General features: G+C 40.4%; 1 protein-coding gene across 3 annotated transcripts in view; it reads left to right on the top strand.

The window, feature by feature from the left end:
- LOC145410224 (uncharacterized) overlaps positions 1–7,811 on the top strand; it is a 323,971-nt gene that overhangs the window by 24,150 nt on the left and 292,010 nt on the right. The window lies entirely within an intron of this gene.

Below are 7,811 nucleotides of genomic sequence, written 5' to 3' on the forward strand. Positions count from 1 at the left end.
CTCTCTCTCTCTCTCTCTCTCTCTCTCTCTCTCTCTCACACACACACACACACACACACACACACACACACACACACACACACACACACACACACACACACACACACACACACACACACACACACACACACACACACATAGCACCCCTGCACACACACACACACACACACACACACACACACACACACACACACACACACACACACACACACACACACACACACACCTTGACTTTCACCTCCTGTCGTGGTTTTTTTTCCTCGACCTTTTTCTCTACGTCACACGGCAATTATTTCGTCACTCTAGCGGCCTCCTGGGTCAATTGTAGACTAAGATGACGTGATTTAACATATTTTCACGTTTTTTTTGTTTTTCACTTCTCTGGCCCTTGCTATTGATCACGTGATTTTTATTTATGCTACTGATCACGTGTTTTATTATATATTTCCTACTGATCACGTGCATTATTATATTATTGCTACTGATCACGTGCTTTATTATTCTTGCTACTGATCACGTGCTTTATTATATTCTTGCTACTGATCACGTGCTTTATTATATTCTTGCTATTGATCACGTGCTTTATTATATTCTTGCTACTGATCACGTGCTTTATTATTCTTGCTACTGATCACGTGCTTTATTATTTTATTCTTGCTCCCGATCACGTGCTTTATTATATTATTGTTACTAATCACGTGTTTTATTTTATTTTTGATGCAGATCACGTGCTTTATTTTATTATTCCTACTACTGATCACGTGCAATGTTATATTCTTGCTACTAATCACGTGCTTTATTTTATTCTTGCTACTGATCACGTGCTTTATTATATTCATGCTACTGATCATGTGCTTTATTATTTTATTGTTCCTGATCACGTGCTTTATTATATTATTGTTACTGATCACGTGTTTTATCAGGGCTCTTGCTAACTGCTGATGGTTGCGAGCCATTTGGCTCCTAAGGTTTCAGATTTACGAGCCAAATAAATTTTTAGCAGCCAAACTGACTACGAGCCGAAATATTTTACGAGCAATATATATATATATATATATATATATATATATATATATATATATATATATATATATATATATATATATATATTTACACATTGTGATGGTTAGAATCATATAATGAGGTTTTAAACATTCACAGTGGCAACAAGGAAAGATTTCATAATAGATCACAACGTGCTTTTTTGTTCATTTCAGTGAGATTTACTTATTTTGTAGTTTACTCCTCGCCAAAGTGGATGTATTTTCTCCTCGCCAAAAGGCGATTTGCACGTAAAATTTGTTCGCCGAATGGAAAAAATACTCGCGTTTGCGAGCTGTGGCTCGCCAAAAAAGAGCCCTGTTTATTATTTTATTCTTACTACTGATCACGTGCTTTATTATGTTCTTGCTACTGATCACGTGCTTTATTTTATTATTCTTGCTACTGATCATTAATTTTTTATTTATTGCTGTTTATGGACTTTTAAATTTTCAGTCCGACGTCCTACGGAATTGTTTATATCACTTCTTGTGTGTGTGTGTGTGTGTGTGTGTGTGTGTGTTCCCTGAAGTACTTGTTTTATTCTGTCATGTTCCTTTTTTTCTTTTCTTTTTTAATACCATTAGGCGTTTCTTTTTACCTCGTATTTCATTTATGCCACTTTCAAGCGATTTTAGCGGACTTTATTCTGTTCTTGCTGGTTCCAGATTTGTGTGGGTGTGGGTGTGGGTGTGTTTTATACGGTGATCACGTGAAAAAAAAAAATGCTTTACTCATTTTACTCCAACCTGGTATAAAATTGGCATCTCTCCATCTTGAACGCTTAGTCGAAACAACAGATTAATAATAGAATATGGTACTAGTCACGAAGAAGTACTCCAGAAAGGATATAGAGCCGTACCATTCTCTCTCTCTCTCTCTCTCCTTCGTGAAATATGCTCTAAAAGGACGAAAATTGGGCCAAGTTAAGGTGAAAAGACTATAGGGAGGTAACTTGACCCTTTTAATACAATGACTCACTTCTCCAGCATACTCCTATTGCTTCCAAGTGATTTTATTCAGCTTAGGAGACCCGCCTCATAGTGAAGAGGTTATAAAAGAGGGCTACGTCTAACCCTTTCAGTTCAAAAAAGCCTCCCCAGACCTTAGTAAGAGAGAGAGAGAGAGAGAGAGAGAGGAGGGAGAGGTACGACAAATAGAACTCAGTAAAAGATTAAGGAAAGGAAGAAATGGGGAAGGAGGCAAAGGAGTAAGGGTGAATATGTAGGTGAGAGAGAGAGAGAGAGAGTCCTGGGGTGGAAGGGGTTGTGGTTGTGTTTATAAGGCTTTTGTTTGCCAAGTTGCGTCCTTCACGTTTTTTTTTTTTTTATAGTTTAGTATTCTTGCATATTCTGTGTGACTCAGCAGATTACGTAACATCTCTTCCTTAGCGATTTATGCTGCACATATCACCTTAGTAGCCTCTTGTGTATTACTGATGGAAACGACGTCATTGTTAAAACAGTACAGTTAACATAGGCTAAAGTTATGGTGTAATATCCAAAATAAATCGCTTAGGGAAAGGGACCACGAATTCAACAGTGCTGGTTTCAGTATGGTCCTAATTGATAAACGATTTCTTTTACCCCCTAGGAATCAGTAACACATTTTGTCATTGAATTTTTTTATACCACCTGACGATTCGCATCCATCTCACTGGAGGGGATAATTACTGACGAGGTTAATTAGTAAAGGGGTTAATTACTGAAGGGGTTTATTAGTAAAGGGGTTAACCCTGGTAAACATTCGATTTTTTTTTTTTTACGCTACCACATTCGTGGGCACTATTGTGTACCAATTTAAAAAGAAATACCTTGAGTTGTTTTTATTGCCCCTCCCTGTAAAACAAATAACTCAGAGTCAAATGGCCACCCCGTAAGGGATTATGGCATCTGGCAATAGATAGATAGATAGTTTTTATTAAACTTACAAGATATGGACTTAAAATGTACCGGTGCTCTTAACACTACAGTCTGACAGAAAAAAAAAAAAGTGTAATCCTCCAGGGGTCACTAAAGACAACTTTTTAAAGATTAAGTAAAGACTACAGGCACGAGTATAATGAATGGCTCCCGGTGTCCCTTGACCAGTGGGCAGTGGGGGGGGGGGGGCATCAGGCAGACTCCCAGTCTCCTGGCAGAAAAACATCGATTTTGCCCATACTTTAAATGTCTAGTCCTGTAACACATTCGTGGACACTTATATAGCCCACACCTGTTATATGAAAAAAAGAAAAAAAAAACTAGCCAAGGAACGCGCACCAACTACCTTCACCCGACACAGCGCATCGTTTTAGGAAGCTACTGACTCAGAACACCACCCACTTGGGCCACATAGGAAGCAAGGACCATGTGGCCAAAGTTTGCGTGGATCACAATAGTGTCCTTGAATGCGTTCCAGGGGTTAATTACTGAAGAGGTTAATTAGGAAAGGGATTAATTACTGTAGGGATTAATTAGTAATAGGTGTAATTACTGGAAAGGTTAATTAGTAAAGGGGTTAATTACAGAAGAGGATAATTAATAAAAGGGTTCATTAGTAAAGGGTTAATTACTGAAGCGGTTAATTAATAAAGGGATAATTACAGAAGATAATTAGTAAAAGGGATTAATTACTTGAGGTTAATTAGTAAAGGGATTAATTACTGAAGGGGTTAATTAGTAAAAGGTTTATTACAGAAGAGGATAATTAGTAAAGGGAATAATTACGAGTTAATTAGTAAAGGGATTAATTACTGAAGGAGTTAATTAGGAAAGGGTTAATTACGGTACTGAATAGGCTAATTAGTAGAGGGTTAATTACTGAAGGGGTTAATTAGTAAAAGGGTTAAATACTGAAGGGGTTGATTAGTAAAAGGGTTAATTACTGAAGGGGTTAATTAGTAAAAGGGTTAAATACTGAAGGGGTTGATTAGTAAAAGGGTTAATTACTGATGGGGTTAATTAGTAAAGGGATTAATTGCTGAAGGGATTAATTAGTAATTGGGTTAATTACTGGAGAGGTTAATTAGTAAAAGGGTTAATTACAGAAGAGGATAAATAGTAAAGGGATTAATTAATGGAGAGGTTAATTAGTAAAGGGTTAATTACTGAAGGGGTTAATTAATATAGGGGTTAATTAAGGCTGTACCTAACCCATCCACTTCTAAATAAATCCTGAGGCGAATAAAAATACGGGACTTTGAAGGTTGTAGTGGTAGTTAGTAGTAATAGTAGTAGTATAAACACGTCGTCGGAGTGAATGGTCTAATATTTCATCATCCTGGTTGGCAGTGGTTTGTCATACGTGTCTTGGGCCGCATCCTGCTCCTCCATCTCTTCTCCCTTTTGGCACTGGTCTTGGGGTATAGGCCTTTTACACACACACACACACACACACACACACACACACACACACACACCACCTTTCTTGGCGTCACCTGGCAAGGGGATTGAAGACTGGCAAGTGGTCCCTCCCTTCCCCCCCTCCCCTTTTCCCCTTCCCTCCCCCCCTCCTCTTTCTCCTCCCTCTCCCTTCCCTCCCCCCTCCCCCCTCCCCTTTCTCCTCCCCCTCCCTTCCTTCTTCTCTTCTTCCTTCCCCTCCCATCCCATCCCCCACTCCTTCTCCCTGCCCTGCCCTTTTTTCCCTCCTCTCCCCTCCCCCTCCATCGTTTACTATCCCTCCCCTCCCCTACCCTTCCCTCCTTTACTATCCCTCCCCTCCCCTACCCTTCCCTCCTTTACTATCCCTCCCCACCCCTATCCCTCCATCCTTTACTACCCCTCCCTCCCTCCCTCTTAGGCGGTGTGGTGATGCCCTTGAGGACTTATACACTGCCTCCCCCCCCTCTCTCTCTCTCTCTCTCTCTCTCTCTCTCTCTCTCTCTCTCTCTCTCACACACACACACACACACACGTTAGCAACCCTTTAAGTTACTCTTTTTTTTTTTTCACTGCTACAAAAGGTTTACCAGAAGCCGTATAAAAGTCATCAGAAAAAACACTAAAATTGGAATAGCTCCTCGTACTGAAAGGAGTAAGAAGGATTGTGTAACGTCTTAATTACGCTGGGATAAGAACAGAAAAAATGATGGTAGTGAAGTGGTTAATTATAGAAGAAAAAAACTGTGATGGTTGTGAAGTGGTTGATTAATTTGTAGACTGAGAGTTGGCATAGATTATAGGGAAGTCCAGGAGGGGTTGTGTGGGGGGGTTCTTGAGGGGGAGGGGGAGGTAGAGTAAGCCTTCCCTCCCACCCTCCATCTCCTCCCGCCTCCCTCCCACCTTCCATCTCCCCCTGCCTCCCTCCCACCTTCCATCTCCCCCTCCCTCCCTCCCTCTCTGTCAGTATTCGTTTTCCCTCACCTTCCTGTCTTGCCTTCTTCACCTCATCCCCTCTCCCTTTCTTTCCTCCCCTCCCTGCTCTTCCTTATTTGCCTTTCACCTTTCTCCCTTAACGCTTTCTTTCTGGTTCTCTTTCTTCCCCTCTCCTTATGCTCTTCGCCATTTCATACTTTTCCTCCACCCATCGTCTTCCCTTCTTCCTTCCTCTCATTCCGCTTTTCTCTTCCATCCATTCCTCCTCCCTCTTTACTCCCGTTACATCCCTCCTTTTCTTCCATTCCCCTCCGCGTGTCCCACTTCCCCACACTTTCCTTTCCTCCCATTCCATCTCCTTTCCCCCCTTTTTCGTTCCTCATATTCCATTCTCCCTACCATTCGTCCCAGCCACTGCCCCCGTTATTCCCTCCCCTCCTGACCCACCTTTCCCTCTCCCCCTCCCCCACCCCGTCCCATCTCCCTTCCCACATTGTTCCCCGTCATTCACCAGTACCATCCCCACCCTCTCTACCTGACCCTTCCTTATTGCTCTTCATCCCTACCGCTATCTTCACCAATCGTTCATTTTCTTATCTTCCATCTTCACCTTTACCCTCCCCACCCCACCTCCATCATCTCCAAATACATCTTCAGTTTCTTCACTTTTTTTTTTTTTTTTTTCATTATCTGTCTTTAACAGTCTTTCATTTTTTCTCTCATCTCCACTTCCTTCCAGTCCTACCTCTGTCATTTCCGGTCCTTCATCTTCTTCAGTTTCTTTGTCATCTTGGTCATTTCTTTTATTATTTCCCAACCTCCTCTCGCCCGAGCCTAGCCTAATGTGTCATGTTTTTTTTGTTCCATATTCATTTCCATTCTGTGTGTGTGTGTGTGTGTGTGTCTGTGTTTCATTCTCTACCCCCGTCTTCTCACTCCTTAATTGTTGTCCTCACCTTCCTCCTATATCATTTTTGTACCGTACTTTATTTTTTATTAGGCTACTTAATTAACTTTGCTTTTGTTACGTTGTTCACTTAACCTTTTAGCCTTTTAATCAGAACTTGTAAATCGACCAAGAAGCGAAAATGATAGTATTGACCTTTTTAAGCTAATTTTCTGTAAACGAGTGGACAAAAATACTTAATTGCTACTGGTAATGTTTGCTCAGAATTTAGATCCAATTATCGACGACAAATTATATCGTCCCTTCGTCAGCACCTCCACCTTAGCGATTTAATTTGCGTATTGGACATGAAAATTCTCATCTATTCTGTTTATATCTTTCTAACGTCGACGCAGTTTGTACAGGTAGCTTACAGGAGGTTAGTGAGGTGTAATGTGAGGGATAACTCGCCAAGGAAGAAGTATTAAGAGGCTTTCTGTGTCACCTAGAAGACTGCCGTTAATGTCAAAGGTTACACGGCAGACGGCGCCAAAGAACAGTGCCGGGTAATTACAGGTAAATGGATACAGTGCACGCTTTAACGAGTGAAGTTTTGAAGTACCGGTATTTTGAATTTTTTGCTGTATTTTGATTTTTGTAATAGTTTTAAATTGTGCAAACTCTTCCAGTCCTACTTGAGATGGCCATGTGCAATTAAGAACGTTGTCTCTGTATTAAACTATTTACCTACGGCGGTTCCCAATCGTTCCAGGTTATGTGCTGGTATATATTTAGATTTTGTGATCCTTGGAGTCCCTTGCATCTTAGTACGTTTATACGAAATTCATCCTTTACTGAGGCTGTACTGGTATCTAATCTTCCTTTCTGTGCCCTAATATCTCTGTGCTCTGCTTGATAATTACTAAACTGTCTGTAGTGAATATTTTATACTAGAGATATAATACTGGTGCTTACGTTATTGCATCATTCAACCCTGTCAGGATTTTGAAGATTGTTATCCTTAAATTATTTCCTGACTCACCATGAAATTCTTATGAAAAGTGTCTGGTAGATGATAGTGTCAGAAAACGGGGAGTCAGGCGGATGAGAGAGAGAGAAAAAAAAAACGTTTAAAAAATTATATAATGTTGTTTTACACCGCCAAACAATAGAAAATTTCCAGACAGTAACTGCGGTGGCCTAGTAGAAAATCGGGTAGCTTAATAGAGAGAGAGTGTGGAAGAAAGAAAATATTAAAATACACCAAAGAATCGTTTAGAAAGACATCAGACGTCAAAGAATAATAGAAAAATATCAGGTAAACAGTATTAAATCATGGGTCAGCAAAACATTTAGCATAAAAAAAAGTGTAGCTATGTTGCCTCCAAGCTCCACTTACAATAGATCAAGTTGTTATTAAGGGGGGGGGGGGAAGAGGACCTTGATCCCCTGCTCTTGTTTTCCTTGTTAGTTGGATCCAGCCTTACCTCATCCTTAGGCGGGAATAAACATGATGATGATGATGATGGTGACTGATAATGTTGATGTGTTGATGATGATGGTGACTCTGACATTGATGATATGATGAT

Source organism: Coenobita brevimanus, chromosome 84, assembly GCF_032717465.1.
Source record: "Coenobita brevimanus isolate Jiangsu-jjx chromosome 84, ASM3271746v2, whole genome shotgun sequence".
In the NCBI taxonomy this organism is placed as follows: domain Eukaryota; kingdom Metazoa; phylum Arthropoda; class Malacostraca; order Decapoda; family Coenobitidae; genus Coenobita; species Coenobita brevimanus.